Raw genomic sequence first — 17,447 nt, 5'->3', positions numbered from 1 at the left:
ATACAGTAAAACAGCAATAGTGTGAAATATAATTACAATTTAAAATAACTGTTTTCTATTTAATATATTTTAAAATGTACATTTTAAAATATTCCTGTGATGGCAAAGCTGAATTTACTTCATGGCTGATTATTATTATTATTATTATTATTTATTATTATAATTTTTGTGATTTTTGTTTTTGTTTTTTTGTAATAATAATATAAAAGCCCCCTGCTACAAATGCTTCCTTGCATAATAAAATGATTAATTTATTTAAAAAATAAAAATTAAAATCTAACTGATTTTGAATGGTAGTGTATGTAGTCTTTAAAGAAGATACATTTACTTAAGAAGCAAAGCTGTATAAAATGTTGTTTTCAGACAATATAATAATATTATCTATGATCTATTACATTCATCTTTTTAATCCGTCTTAAATGTTATTTTTCTTACTTATTGGCAAATTAATTATTGTTTTAAAGCATCTTATCCAATTCAGAGAATATGGTTATTATATTACAGAGATTTTTATATTTTTGCTGGAAAACAAAATCACAGCTTTAAATATATATATATATATATATATATATTTGTAACCACCGTGTTCTACCTGCATGAGAATCCAAGCGTACACACCCAATAGTATGCAAGATAAAATCAATTGGCTACAATGCTGTCAATCATAAACCTCAGTGGTATACGAGGTGAATGATGATATTCCTACAGTTATTACAACTGCTCTGTGAATCATTTCAAATGACTGCATCCACTGAGATTTAAATCTAGAAATGTTTGATGAAAATGAAAATGTTGCACCTTCATTTTGTTCACCTGTGTGCGCTTGTGTGTTTGTCAGGGCAGTTTGTGTTGGGGATTTCCTCAGAATGAGCAAAGCTGCCAGGGCTACCAGTGCCAGAGCACTAAAACTGCAATGTGTTCTTATATAACCCCAATATAAGGCCTGGACCAGAGAACAAGCCAAGTGTGGGGGAGAAAGAGAGACTGGGAAAAGAGCGAAGGAATCAACAATAATGCAGCAATAATAATGAGTCTCGCTCCGAAGGAAAGTTTTCTTAAACTTTATGTCTTTGTGGACTACCAGAGGTGAACGAGAAGGATCAAGCAGCAGTGTTCACTTTTCTCACCTTTTAGTTGCGTCAACATTTTTGCAGTACACCAAGGCCACTGGCTTCAGAGCGCACTATCAGTAAAATGACCTTAGAGGTGCCCGGTGTACCTTTGTGAACTATTAAGTCTGCCAAAGCTTTCTTTCTCTTGCAGTCTCCTTTCTTCACAGCATTACACCAACTGACTGCCTTATTGGCCCCCTGCAACTAAAAAAAACACCCCCACATTCCCTAAAACACACACTGGCACTGGCACTGGTGTGTTTGTGTTAGCAGCTCTGGGGGTTCACCACAGGACTCCTATTATATTGTAATTGAGGACTCTGTTCTTGAATGTGAAGGCGGGGCCTTTCGCATTCTGGAAGAATACAGAGTAACTGAGACAAAAGGTCCAATTCAGAGGACAAATTAATCTATTCATCATTATCATTCTATGTTGTAATAATACTAACAATAATAATTTGAATGAACCCTAATCATATATTAGATGAGAAATAACAATACGCTCAATGTTATTATTTAAAGGAAACATTTCACCCCAAAATAAACATTCTAGACAGAAAAGAAGATATTTGGATCTGTTTTGTCTGTAAAATAAAGATCAATAGGGGACAAGACAAAACAAAATCACTAAGGTATGCAGAAGTCACAGGTTTGGAATGACACGAGGGTGAGTAAATGATGATACGTTTTCATTTTTGGGTGAATAATGTAGTAAAAAAAAAAAAAAAGATTCCAGTCCCTTTGGATGTGTCCTAAATGAAGGAGAGTCCCTCTCGCCTCATGCACTCACGAAAACAAAAACAAGAGAATGACCCCGCCTATATCCAAAGGTCAAGGTGTGCACAGGCCAAAGGTCGTGTTACATCTAAAGGCTCATAAAACAAAGTGCATGTATGGCACATGCACACGCACTCAAATCCAATGCAAGAACATGCTCACATATTGGCTTCTGCAACTACACAACACACACACAAACATGCACACATTTACAAAGTAGGACAGGTGTTTGGTGTTGGTGTTTGCACACACACACACACACACACACACACACCTGGCCAATGGTCAGCTTCATTAGACACATATATCAAATACTCACTGCCTGTTACACGATCACAGTCAACACTGAGTTACTCATTAACATGTTTTAAATCATAAATGCCATTGTATTTATGGTTTATTAAAGAAAATATTAAGTCCATTGCTGCATGGGATGTTTGCATATTGACATGGTTCATGTAATTTTAGCTAATATTATTAAATCAGCTTTCCTCTTTCCTCTGATTTGCAAGATTGCAAGACAAGTTATAATACATGCTCAAAAATACAAATCTGTATTAACTGTACTATTCTATCACATTGTACTGCAATACTGGGGCATTTAACCCTTCTGTCCTGCAAACATGGAAAGTGATTTTAACATTTACTTCTTAAAATTAACTAGCACATTTTTTAATTACTAAAATTTTAATTACTTTTAATTACTGTTATTTCTTTACTACAGGTCACTCATCTTGTTAAATTTTACTAGTTTAGAAAATATAAATATTTGTGACCCTGGACCACAAAACCAGTCATTAGGGTCATTTTCTGTCATTTTCATCATCTGAAAGCTGAATAAATAATCTTTCCATTGATGTATGGTTTGTTAGGACAGGACAATATTTGGTCGAGACACACAACTATTTGAAAATCTGGAATCTGAGTGTGCAAAAAATCAAAATATTGAAAAAATCGCCTTTAAAGTTGTCCAAATGAAGTCCTCAGCAATGCATATCCACTCACAAAAATACATTTTTGATATATTTACGGTAGGAAATTTACAAAATATCTTCATGGAACATGATCTTTACTTAATATCCTAATGATTTTTGGCATAAAAGAAAAATCGATAATTTTGACCCATGCAATGTATTGTTGGCGATTGCTACAAATATACCCGTGCGACTTATGACTGCTTTTGTGCTCCAGGGTCACATTTATATTTTACTTTTTAAATATTTCTTACAACTTTTAATCAATATTTTCAATAAAACTTCTAACACTATGCAAATAATATATAAATATTAATACAACAACCAAGGATCTTTTCAGTATTGGTACAGTGACCAATAGCAAAACAATAAATAGTAACTAATTATACTGAATATTCAACAGAGAAATAGAAAAAGAGTCTGGTCACTGATATTATGACATGCAGGAAAAAAATAATAGTAGGCTAAATCGTGTGCATGATTTACTATTTCGTTTTCGCCAAATAGTTAATCGTGCGCACGTTTTAGTAAATTGTGTGCACGATTTAATTTTTTTCTTGCATGTCATGTTCGGGGCTCCGTACTTGTAAATGAAATATGTGGCATGAAGTTTTTTTTTAAAGAGTAAGTTTTAAGGAGTAAATGTGTAAACGGCTTGCCATATCGTGAGTGTGTGTGAAGGTGAGTGGAGCTGGGAGGGGCTGTTGTGCGCGTGTGTCCTCGTGCATTTTTCCTGTTATGGGAATTAATGCCATTTCACATGGGTATTATTAGAGGGGGCTGTTACTAAACTTAGCTTCATTCTCTAACTTATTCATTCTCTAAGTTTGTCCATGCGTGGACAAAAAAGAAATGGCAACAAATAACCAGACCGACGAGGAAAATGCCAAAATAAGAAGGAAAATAGCATTGTAAGCGATGAGACGGAGACGTCTGAGAGCGATGACTTCCGTGGCCGGGAGCAGGATCGTTTCCTTGCCGTGGGACAAGAGTCAGGAAGGGGAAAATGTTGAAGGGTAGGTGTGGGGTAAAGAGAAAGAAAAAACTCCATCTTCGTCTACAATCAATGCGCCCCTCCTCCTCCTCCTCCTCCTCCTCATGTCGCCGCCATCTCTCCGGCCGTAATTCACGAGTGCGCGCTATTTATTTGGCTCACACCTCCCGGTAAAGCCCCGTTACGCGACTTCACACCAAAGCATGCATCTGAATCACTCTGGCAGCTCGTTTTCAGGTATATTGTATACAATCCGTGTATTTATTGTGTTTTGTCACGAAAAGTTGGCGTGTGAAATAACGACCCAGTCTCAATTGATTGTCTGATGTGAGTTATGAAATGGACAATCTCTCTCTTTTTACATTTCTAAGTAGATGTTTTTGGCGTAGGTTCCTCGTGGCTAGTGTAGCTTCACCTCCCCTTCAACTTTGAACCCTGAATAAGAAAAAGAAATCTGCTTGTATCAAGCCAGTGAGAGAATGACCAAAAAACTGTACAATTATGAAAATCTCCAAAGTTGTGGTGTGTGTGAGAGAGTGTGTGTTCATCTGTCATCAGGGAGGCTTGGTGAGGAGACTCTGTGGAGCCCAGAACTCAGGGGTCAAGTCCAGGTTTTCCCAGCCCCCAGCATCCCTCCCGCTCTCCTCCGCTCCAGAGAGATGGACAGAATCAGGGAGAGGCGTGAAGGGATGGGGAGGAGAGGACATGAGCCTGAAGTGATAGATTGACGCTGAAGATGAGGAACAGTGGGAACGGATATTATGGACGAAAAACAGTTTACTTTTACATTTCGCAGCCAAAGTGTTTGGCTTCTGCGTGCAGGGTTAGTTTTGTGTTTGTTGAGTGGTTGTAATTCTGTGCTTGTGCGTCTTAATCTGACATGTCAGTTCTGATGGTAAAGACTGGGTATTTTGCATATTGTTAAGGACACGGCATCCATTTTGCTAATGTTTTCCAGAGCATTCAAGAAAAATGTTCTTAATATATATATATAATTGCTCTGAATGTTTTCAACAGTCACAGAACATTCGGAAAAAAAAGTTTTCAGAACTTATAAAATATTCTTATTCAGTGTTCAGTGATCATGATCCTTCAGAAATCACTCTAATATGCTAATATCTCAAAAATCTTATTATTACGAGTGTTGAAAACAGTTGTGCTGCTCAATATTTTTGTTGAAACCATGATATATATATATATATATATATATATATATATATCACTACCAGTCAAAAGTTTGGAAACATTACTATTTTAATGTTTTTGAACAAAGTCTCTTCTGCTCATTAAGGCTGCATTTATTTCATAATAAATACAGAAAAAATAATAATATTGTGAAATATTATTACAATTTAAAATTATGGTTTTCTATTTGAATATACTTTAAAATATAATTTATTCCTGTGATCAAAACTGAATTTTCAGCATCATTACTTCAGTGTCACATGATCCTTCAGAAATCATTCTAATATGATGATTTGATACTCAGTTATTATCAATGTTGGAAACAGTTGTGTTGCTTGAATATTATTTTATAAACTGTGATACTTTTTTCAGGATTCATTGATGAATAAAAATGTTAAAAAGAACAGAATTTATTCAGAATATAAATCTTTTCAAACAATCTAAATCTTTACTATCAGTTTTTATCAATTTAACACATCTGTGCTGAATAAAAATATTAATTTCTTTCAAAAATAAGAAAGAAAGAAAAAAATGACTGACCCCAAACTTTTGAACGGTAGTGTATATTGTTACAAAAAATTTCTATTTTAATTAAATGCTGATCTTTTTTTAACGTTTTATTCATCAAAGAATCCTGAAAAAGCATCAAAGGTTATAAACAATATTAAGCAGCACAACATTTTTAATAAATCATCATATCAGAATGATTTCTGAAGGATCATGTGACACTGAACTCTGGAGTAATGATGCTGAAAATTCAGCTTTTGATCACAGGAATAAATTATATTTTAAAGTATATTCAAATAGAAAACCATAATTTTAAATTGTAATAATATTTCACAATATTATTGTTTTTTCTGTATTTATTATGAAATAAATGCAGCCTTAATGAGCAGAAGAGACTTTGTTCAAAAACATTAAAAATAGTAATGTTTCCACACTTTATATTCATGATTCTTTGAAGAATAAATAAGGTAAATAGACGCACACAAAACTTGAGCACATTGAATAAATGGACATATTGCTGATAATGCCATTTACTTGCTAATTGAAATCAGGGTATGGGGCAAAAATTTTGCTTAGTGTGCGACATGAAGTTTATATCTTTTAATATCAATTCATTATAAATATATCATATTCATTTACATGAATTTCTTTGCAATAGTTTATGGCCTTTACATGATAACATGTAAGATGCATTCAAAACCTTAATATTCTCCTGGTTTCAAATCATTCGTACGCCTTTGCATATTATAGTGTCTCAGTATAGTGTTTATTCGGCTGTTATCTGCTGTAAGTTGAGACCCTGTGCCACGCTATGACCCTGTGGTCAGTGATGTCCTCCGCGTCACCCTCTCAGGTGTGTGTCTGTCCGTCTGTCTGTCTCCTCAGGTGAAGTGTGGAGTGATGAGGCCCAGGACTGCTCTTTCTCTCGCCTTCTCGTCTCCAGAGTGCCAGGCATTTCAAGCAGGGTGAGAGACGTCGCTGAGGTGTGTGTTATTCTTGATGTCGGCCTCCAGCGGGGAGCAGGAGTCAACACAGCTCGTTACATTCACAGCGCCATCAGCCTGTCAATCAAATGAGGGAAGCACACCCCGATTGGTTTCAAACACGTGCTCTCAAAACTACAGTATGTACTAGTGTAAGACGCCTCAAATGAGGTGCAGGTACACCTATTTTAGTCCTGAACTCTGAGCCCTTTCATTCCTGCCTCATTATTTTACAGCATAATCCATCTGCAGATAATAACCATTTAGGCAATCAGTGACTGAGGATGCCAAAAGATACCACACACACACACACACACACACACACACACGCACGCACACACACACACACACACACACACACACACACACACACACACACACACACGCACACACACTCCTTAAACATAAATTATATTCATCATTGTCTTTGTGTATCTAGTTAATACATTTACTGATGTGCTTATGAATTTGTAATCAGTAAGCAAATCAAATATTCTACATTCTACTAATAATCCAACCATTCAGTCAAAAATTTAAGTGAGCACATTCTGAACTGAAAAGTGTAACCAGTAGAAATTATCAACCAAACCAAAAATGTTACATACAGTACTGTTCAAAAGTCTGGGGTCAGGAAGATTTTTTTTAAATGTTTTTTTTTTTTTTTTTTTTAATTATGAAACATTATTACAATTTAAAATAACTGTTTTCTATTTGAATATATTTTACAAAGTAATTTATTCCTGTGATCAAAGCTGAATTTTCAGCATCATTACTCCAGTCTTCAGTGTCACATGATCCTTCAGAAATCATTCTGATATGATGCTGATCTTGCTGCTCAAGAAACATTTATGATTATTATCAATGTTGAAAACAGTCGTGCTGCTTAATATTTTTCTGGAGACCGTGATACAAATATTTCTGTATTCTTTGATGAATAGAAAGTTCAAAAGAACAGCATTTATGTTATGTTATATTGTTTTACCTTTTATGAATTGTTCACTAACATGTTTACTTGTCATGTGACCATGATTTATATAAAACAAAGCAGCTTTAATTATACGTTCGTAATAGACCCTTTAAATATTATATGTACCAATTATGTGACCCTGGACCACAAAACCATAAGGGTTGAATAAAGAAGCTGAATAAATAATCTTTCCATTGATGTATGGTTTGTTAGGACAATATTTGGCTGAGATACATTTTTTTATTTAAAAAATCTGGAATCTGAGAGGTGCAAAAAAATCAAAATATTGAGAAAATCACCTTTAAAGTTGTCCAAATGAAGTCCTCAGCAATGCATATCCACTCACAAAAATACAATTTGTGATATATTTACGGTAGGAAATGTACAATAATATCTTCCATGGAACATGATCTTTACTTAATATCCTAATGATTTTTGGCATAAAAGAAAAATCGATAATTTTGACCCATACAGTGTATTGTTGGCGATTGCTACAAATATACCCGTGTGACTTATGACTGCTTTTGTGCTCCACAGGGTCACATATGGTCGCTGTGTGTCGCACGTGCGTATAATGTGTATTATTTCACATGAACAACAAGACTTGCCAGTCAAATATCCACGATCGCAAAACACGTGAAAGCTAGTTTCAGTCAGGGCTGATTTTTGCAGTCACATTCCATTAGAAACTTTTGCATGAGTGGAATGAACTTTGACCCTGCCCCGGTCAGCTGAACTCTAGCCCACTCATTAATTTATAGACTCTGTGCCATCTGATTGGTGCTGCACTGATGATGTCAGCCCTGAAACAGCAGCACTAAATTATAATCATAGCCATCGTAAAGACAAGGGCCTGCTGCACATGTGGAATTCCTTTCTCTCTCTTTCTCTCTTTCATTATCTCTCCCCTCTTCATCGTCTCCATGCAGGATTTCCTTATGTTCCTGTCTCTGTCTGTCTATCTATTTCTTTTCTCTTTGTCTGTCTGTTTCTCATGTTCCTCCGTGCGGGTTAATCTCTCACCCTTTCTCATTCTGTTGTCTCTCTCTCTCTCGCTGCTTCTGAACATGCACTTTGGATAACCCTGTTTTCAGACCCTCCGCTGCACTTTGCAGATAGATGCAGCCTATTTATTTTACTGTAAGAACACAGCAGACACAGGGAGCCAGAGAGAAAGCCAAAGAGACATATATTCTGGTGGGTTAAATCCAAAAGAAGTTGGCTGAAAGTAAGTGTGTGTGTGTGTGTGTCTGCCGACTACATCTTCAAGAGAGCCCTCCAGATTTATAGAAGTGACTCTAGACCTTGAAATATTTTTAATCATGATTTGTTTGATTATGTGGGGGAGTGGAGAGAGAGCTGGAAGTACTTTAATACTGGATTCTCTCTCTGTCTCTTTGTCTCGCACCAACACACACCCCGACCCCTAACACACAAACACTACATCACTGCCTTTCTTACCTATTCGAGCTCTTACAGGATAGTTCTCCTTCAACAAATGCTTTGAATCTTCACTCTCGCATCTTAATTCTGATGGCTTCCAAGGACGCTGATCCACTTCGTTTGTGGACGTCATTAAAATTGCATATTTTGTATTCAACTTAGGACAAAACTTAGGACAAAAGCATAACTGGCATTTTATTGTAAGTTGAATAGGGAAGGTGTAGGGCGTAGCGTAAGTGCGAGAGTTTTCCACTTTCTTTCGTAAGATGAATACAGAAGGCGGTCTGGCGGAAGCTAGATAATTTACTTTATAACTTAAATATGGATATTATTCTTACACAAACACATCGCTTCGCTTCAGAAGGCCTTTATTAACCCCCGGAGCCGTGTGGAGTATGTTTATGATGGATGGATGCACTTTCTTCAGCTTCATAACCGTTGGTCCCGTTCACTGCCATTATAAAGCTCGGATGCATCAGGATATTTATTAATATTTCTCAGATTGTGTTCATCAGAAAGAAGAAAGTCATACACACAGAGGATGGCTTGAGTAAAGCTTGGGCTACTTTATATTTTAAAGTGAACTAATCCTTTAAACTGAATGTTAATTTAAACATGTAAGAATAGATTTTTAAAATCAAAAGTTGTATCTGTTAACATTAAAGGTGCTAAAGAGGATGTTTTGTTTGATACATTTTTGCAATATTACTTGAAACTGTCTTTACTAACTGAAAAAAGACTATTTATTAGGTGCACTGAAAGGAATAATATCAATTTGTGCACAAGATAGGGCCTTAAAAACATCAGCCAATGATCGCGTAAACGATTGGCCCTCTGGCTTGTCAATCACTGCCATGACGTTCCTTGTGAGAGACGAGCGCGGCTGCGCGCTCCAGTAACTTTCCACACTCCACAGGCGCCGCATGCAATGTTTTTGTCAGGAGACAGGAGTAACAACTGCAGATTATGAGTTACCTGCGGTGAGTCTGACATAATGAATCCACTAACACGACACAGCGAATGCCGGTGGTAAACACTCGTGTTCCGATACTCGTGCACGAGTTTTGGGAGGCGTTCCCTCGAAATGAGCTGTGAAGGAGGGGGGCTGTTCTTACGCATGCGCTCATTTCAACAGTCTTTGGTTTCTCAGTCGACAAAAAGATCCTCTGTAGCACCTTTAAGGCCCCAATATACTTCAAACGAAATCGAAGAACGAACTGATGTAACGTCATTTTGAACAAAATCAGGCCAAAGCGAAGTTCGTTTTGTGTTCGTTTTGGGACTTTGAAACGGCTTGCCAAAGCAAACTCTCAGGAAAAGTTCTCTTCAGCTGGTTATCACCTTTGTGCCACCATTGGTCAGTGAAGATAACGTAATAGGAGGTGTGCTCTGAGGCTCCGCCTTCTTTCACGAGGAACTCTTCTCTGACTCATTTCATCTGTTGAGTCCGTCGAGGTAAGATCTCCACGGGTGAAAACGTGAACACACTGCATAGCCGCTTTATAGTACAAAATGAAGTTGTGCTTCTGATGAAATGAGGCACTGACACTGTTTTTCATGCTTGCTTTAAGCAATCTATTGAATAAAATGCCATATAAATAAACGTGACGTGACTTTACTGGAGTGTTACTTTGCAGAGCTCGTGTTAACACACCCATGTTATTATGATCAGATGCTTTTCTTATGCTTTCTATAAAAATTGCTTGCTGTTTTCTCATTTTTGTTGTGTTTATTTTGTTACTGAGAGGAAAGCGTGCAGCACATATTTACATATTCATCTAACCGTCGCTCTCAGCAGTGTGGGCGGAGTCAGATGTTTGATTACAGTATATCACTGCACATGGATTTCAAACTTCGTTTTACCCCTAAATGAAAAAGAGTGAGTATATCAGGGCCTTAGTTCATTCACTGTGAGCTGACATGAACAAACAATCAACATTTTCCATCAAAATTGGCCGGGAAAATATTATAAAATGTTCACAGATTCTGTCTGGGCTTAAGGGATAGTTCACCCAAAAATGAAAATTCTGTCATCATTTACTCTCCGAATCTGTATGAGTTTCTTTGTTCTGCTGAACACAAAGGAAGATATTTTGAAGAATGTCGGTAACCAAACAGTTGGTTGCATGGAGAAATGTTTGTCTGAAAGGTATGGATCTCTCTCTCTCTCTCACTGTAATGGTATTTGTAGGGTTTGATAAGCTCCTCTCTGACGGCCTCCTGTCCTGATGATGTGGACACAGAGACAAAGGCCGACTGCTGCATTCTTCTAAAGCCAGGGTTTAACACATGCTCAGATAACAGAAAGGTATTTACAGCACACTTCACTGTTACCTCAGAAAAAATGGCCCGAATCTAGAGCTTATAAACTAATGCTGCATAAAATGACACAATAGTCCTTTTAGTTTATTGTACTGAAATTGTTTTATGTGCCAGAATTGATTGGCTAAGACTCTTCCATCTGTCATCTGCGGTCATCGTTTCAATGAAAAGGACAAAGCAAGGTTTCAGTGATGTCATTAAAAGAGAAGTGAGGTTGGTGAGCTGCAGTTATCGCCGTGATGTGAGTTTAACGTGTGCAGATTAGACTGCAGTCAGAGCGACTGTGAGTGTATCAGTGAGCGGCAGGCCTGTCCATCTCAAGTCCCGCTGGGATTCCTCTGGCTGTGTTTCATTGTGCTGGACCCTGTAAGACAAAGGGTTAAGTAAATGTTTGGGGAAGATAAGGCCACTCACACTGACAGCATGCAGACTTCAGGGACCGGGCTCCACTACGGCCAGATACACACACACACACACACACACACACACACACACTCCTCCTCACTATTGCCTCTTACTCAATTTCAAATTTTCTCTCTCTCTTTCAGGATTACTTCATCTCTCTATTCTAGCTCCATGACTGCGTGTGTACAGGTTTGCGATGAAGACGCCAACATCTTATATTACATTTTCATGTCCTCATCATATATCTTATTATTGAGCTATATATAAAATACATATATATATATATATATATATATATATATATATATATATATACAGTACAGTGCAAAAGTTTGGAACCACTAAGATTTTTAATGTTTTTAAAAGAAGTTTCGTCTGCTCACCAAGGCTACATTTATTTAATTAAAAATACAGTAAAAAACAGTAATATTGTGAAATATTATTACAATTTAAAATAACTGTTTTCTATTTGAATATATTTCACAAAGTAATTTATTCCTGTGATGCAAAGCTGAATTTTCAGCATCATTACTCCAGTCTTCAGTGTCACATGATCCTTCAGAAATCATTCTAATATGCTGATCTGCTGCTCAAGAAACATTTAATGTGTACAATTGTACAAAATATTTGTGTACAATATTTTTTTTCAGGATTATTTGATGAATAGAAAGTTCAAAAGAACAGTGTTTATCTGAAATCTAATCTTTTGTAACATTATAAATGTCTTTACTGCCACTTTTGATTGATTTAATGCATCCTTGCTGAATAAAAGTATTCATTTCTTTAATTTCTTTTCAAAAAAATAAAAATAAAAATTCTTACTGACCCCAAACTTTTGAACGGTAGTGTATAATGCTACAGAAGCTTTGTATTTCAGATGAATGCTGTTCTTTTGAACTTTCTATTCATCAAGGAATCCTGAAAAAAAAAAGTACACAACTGTTTTCAACATTGATAATAATCATAAATGTTTCTTGAGCAGCAGATCAGCATATTAGAATGATTTCTGAAGGATCATGTGACACTGAAGACTGGAGTAACGATGCTGAAAATTCAGCTTTGATCACAGGAATAAATTACTTTGTCAAATATATTTAAATAGTACACAGTTATTTTAAATTGTAATAATATTTCACAATATTACTGTTTTTTACTGTATTTTTAATTAAATAAATGTAGCCTTGGTGAGCAGACGAAACTTCTTTTAAAAACATAAAAAATCTTAGTGGTTCCAAACTTTTGGACTGTACTGTATATACATTTATTGAATACTGTGGATTTTTGCCATATTCACTGGCTGCTAAGCATTGACTTCCAACATGAAAAACTGACAATTTATTAGAAATATTCTAAAAATTACTTACTTTTTCCTTACATTTTTCCTTTGTTCTCATCAAAATGTTTTGCACGTGAATGTTGTTTTAATTGATAATCATTTATAGGTTTTCTTAATTTATGTGTTCTTAATTTCACATTTTTTAACCTATTGATCTTTTGTAATATCCATTTAACAAAAACCAGGAAGTGACACCTATTTTAGTGGGAAAACAACAACACAAACATCAGTAAGTGTTGACATTAAAGTTTATTTAAAAAATCCAGTCTGAACATTTTCTAAAACATGGTTATAGTTATTGAAGTGTCTGAGTTTGACCAAAACACATGTCTGAGAGTTTAGTTACTTCTTTATGGAAATGCATATTATTATAATTAATGTTTTACAGACTTCAGAACACTGCGTAACAGGAATGACCTGACTGAACATGGAGGCCGAGATGAGATTGTGTGTAACACACTGCAGTATTATGTTTTCAGGTAGAATAAGGCAGTGGGAGGAGAATGGTGGAGGCTTGCTTTGCATGGCTGTTCCAGCTGCTATCTCCAGCTACAAGACTAAAAGTCTGGCCAGGAAAACAGACTCGCACACACTCACTCCTATTTTCTTTAATGTGCTCTGCTCAGTTTTTCCTACTTTAAAAAAAACAAGCTACAGCGGCCTGATAAGAGAGAGGAGGGCCTGTGTACCTATGTTTGTGCGAATGTCACTGTGTCATGTTCGTTTTTTGGAGGGTGTGTAGCATTAGTCATTTGAGCTGTGACACTGGCTCTATATGCGTCATGTGTGTGTGTGTGTGTGTGTGTGTGTGTGTGTGGGTGCACTCATTAGTGCTATTAGCATCAGGGTAAATAGCTATGAAATACTTTATCACATTGGCAAAGTGTCATTTTATGTCTGTTCATGACAGCTTGTGAACTGAAGGTGGGCCTTCAAAGTCATGTCACTTATCATTACCATGTTTTCTGAGGCCATCGTAAAAGTTGAAACCATGTAAATACCATGGTATATGTCACGATGTTGCCATGCCAACATCACGCCGACTGTACCACCGCAGTGCGTTTTTTAAAGGTCAAGCCAGCCTCTTTCAACCAGTTTCAATACAGACAAATGAGCCCTGAAAATACATAAACTTCCCACTTTCCGTTTACTTCTTACTTTCACACATATTAAAATTATGGCCTACATTTTACACAAATAGGAGATCATAAATTAAAGCGCAGACGTCGGCTACACAATGAAGTGCTGCCATTGATGTGTTCTCGCCATACACAAACAGCGAACGCTCTCCGTGCACGGTTAGACGTTTTGTTTTTCTCCATAATTGGGCTGTAGAATAAACACGGAGGTTAGGCTGTGGAGCAGAGATGTCAGATAGTTTACGGAGACTTCATTCACGTACGGTCAAGTCCGATTCAGCCAACAGCTAATAAGTACGACGAACATCGTGTCAAATTGTCAGAGACGTCCAGAGTGGCTCGGTTAATGATACACAGTCCTTGATTTGTGAGAGCTGCTAAATAGCAGTAACATTAGTTCAGCTGTTTTAATGGCCTTGTTAGCATGTCAATGAAAGATCAGTATATCAAATGATGTATCGCCTGCCATCTTAGTTATGAAGAGCTAGCACCAGCAAAAATGAGGGAAAAACAGTAAATTTAGTTTAAAAGTGTTCTTGGATCAATGTGAACCATAACACATACAGTGGGGGTGCATCCTCTCTCAGCCAGTGAAGATTTAGGTGGACAGCTGTTTGAAACAGGGAATGCATTCATGAACCTGGAAATTAGCTTGTGCTCTTTGGATAATCTACACCTTCGGGAGGACTGGGAATCTGAAAACACACTCCTATCCTTCTCTCACTCCCCCCCAACTCTGTCCATCTCTCGTTCTCTATTTGGTTTTCTGTCTCTCTCTCTCTCTCTCACTCACTCACACACACACACTGACACAAACACATTCGGACTTTCTTTATATCTCTCTTTCCATTCGCTCTACCCCCTCGCCCATTACCATGACCCTTGTTCTTCCCACTTACTTTCTCTCCATTCTCTCTCTCTGTCTCTCTCCCTCCCTCCTGCTGGTTTTATCAGTGGTCCTGCTCAGTGTCCTACTGTCATGTCTTGATGTGATTTATGTCATGGGCTGTGAAGTTTACTTATCTCCTCCCCCTACACACACACTCTCTCACACACACACACACACACACTGAGAAACTGGCTCCCACTTTCTAGGGCTCAGCCAACCTGGCTCCTCTGCCGTCCAGCGCCCAGACCCGGCCGGAGTGTGTGAGCAGTGTTGTTTGTGGCAGCGAAAAGTGTGAAGGTCTGAAATTAGATGGCGGTTTTTTAGTGGACAGTCAAAGATAGTGATGTATGTTCTGTCAGTCATGAAGCTGAAGATTTTCTCCCAAATCCATTCATCTTCCGGCCTGTCCTATCCTGGCCTATGTTTTCCTATCCTATATTCTGGTCAATCCTATTATATCCTGGCCTAATTATCCTATCCTATCCCATCCTACCATATCCTGTCCTATCATTTCCTGGTCTATCCTATTATTTCCTGGCCTAACCTATCCTATCCCTTCCTATCCTATATTTTCCCAGGTCTACCTGGCCATGATCTATCCTATCCTGTCCTACTGTATACTATCCTATCCTGGCCTATCTATCCTATCCTGGCCTATTATATCCTATCCTACCCTTTCCTAATTCTGCCCAGCCCTGATTTATCCTATCCGGTCCTATTATACCCTATCCTGTCCTGTCCTGGTTTATCCTATCCTATCCTATTCTAACCTATCCCATCATATCCTACCTTGCCCTAATTTATCCTAACCTGTCCTATGTTCTGTTCTGTCAGTCATGAAGATGTAGATTTTCTCCCAAATCCATTCCTCCTCTGGCCTGTCCTATCCTATCATATTCCGGCCAAATTGTCCTATCCTATCCCATCCTACCATATCCTGGTCTATTCTATTATTTCCTGGCCTAACCTATCTTTTCCTAATCCTACTCGGCCATGATCTATCCTATCCTGGCCTACTGCATACTGTCCTATCTTGGTCCTATTATACCCTGTCCTGTTCTGATTTATCCTACCTTATCCCATCATATCCTACCTTGCCCTAATTTATCCTAACCTGTCCTATGTTCTTTCAGTCATGAAGTTGTAGATTTTCTCCCAAATCCATTCCTCCTCTGGTCAGTCCTATCCTGGCCTAATCATCCTATCATTTCCCATCCTACCATATCCTGGTCTATCCTATTATTTCCTGGCCTAACCTATCCTATCCCTTCCTATCCTGGCCTATCCTATCTTTTCTCAGTCCTACCCGGCCATGATCTATCCTATCCTGGCCTATCCTATCCTGTCCTGGCCTGCTGCATACTATCCTATCCTGGCCTATTATATCCTATCCTATCCATTCCCAATTCTACCCTGCCCTGATTTATCCTATCCCATCCTATTATACCCTATCCTGTCCTGCCCTGACTTATTCTATCCTATCCCGTCATATCCTACCTTGCCCTAATTTATCCTAACCTGTCCTAGGCTGACCTATCCTATCCTGTCCTACCCTCACTTATCCTATCCAGTGCTATGTGATGAGAGCTGTATTCTTTTCTTCATTCCAGTCTTTGAGTCTGAATATTTGCCCCTTGACTGTGATTTTCTCCATCCAGTGACTCACACAGTAACTCACAGTGGATCCAGCTCCATTTATATGTCATTGTTCTGTCTGTAACTTTGAAATACTTTCATCCCAATGTCTGCTATGTATGCTTGTGATATTTGTGAGGTGCATATGTGATTTGTGTATGTGTGCATGTGTGCGGTGGAGAGGTCATCCACATCTCTCGTCTACACGGCTCTTAGTGCGGACCCTTTGATGTGCTTTTAGAATGGCCATACAGCTCTCTGCTTTACCTCTCGCTTGACAATTGTTTATTAGTTTTGAAACGGCTTTAGTGGACATCAGGCTCTCTGAGATGGCGCTTTTGAGGAGAGGACGACTCACAACTCACCCGAAACCATCCTCCCCGGGAGCTGGACCTAAGACAGTGAGTCACAGAGACCTTTGGAGTGTATAGGGGGACCGGGACTGCTGGGGTAGGGAGTTTGAAGGATAGAGGAATGGATAGGGTGAATGTTTCGGTAAGAGTAAGAGAAAGTTTGAGATGGTCGCAGGAGAGACAACAGGGAAGACCACCCTGGTCTTTAAGAGCTCATTGTGTGTGAGATTTATAGCAATGGTTACTAGATGTGAGAGGTCTTTGAGAGTCCTGTGGAAGTGCTAAGAGAGTGCTGCATAAACACCTCAAGAGGATAGAAGCTGACATATATGCAAAGGGACAGCATGACAAAGCAGTTTAATACAGGGCAAATCTTTGTAAGAGTGGATAATCCACCTCAAACTTGTTTTGGAACATGGTAGCTGC

At 37.9% G+C, this 17,447-nt stretch overlaps 1 long non-coding RNA gene across 1 annotated transcript; it reads left to right on the top strand.

Moving 5' to 3' along the window:
* The first annotated feature begins 3,554 nt into the window (after positions 1-3,554).
* LOC125260208 lies at positions 3,555-7,140 on the top strand. The gene is made up of 3 exons (XR_007182993.1): positions 3,555-4,094; positions 4,416-4,680; positions 6,435-7,140. It is a non-coding gene; the product is annotated as an uncharacterized LOC125260208 (long non-coding RNA).
* The last annotated feature ends 10,307 nt before the right edge of the window (positions 7,141-17,447 follow it).

The sequence above is a fragment of the Megalobrama amblycephala genome, linkage group LG24 (assembly GCF_018812025.1).
Source record: "Megalobrama amblycephala isolate DHTTF-2021 linkage group LG24, ASM1881202v1, whole genome shotgun sequence".
NCBI lineage: Eukaryota > Metazoa > Chordata > Actinopteri > Cypriniformes > Xenocyprididae > Megalobrama > Megalobrama amblycephala.
Note: the sequence above shows the minus strand (reverse complement) of the source record. Positions and strands in the feature narration are given on the sequence as shown.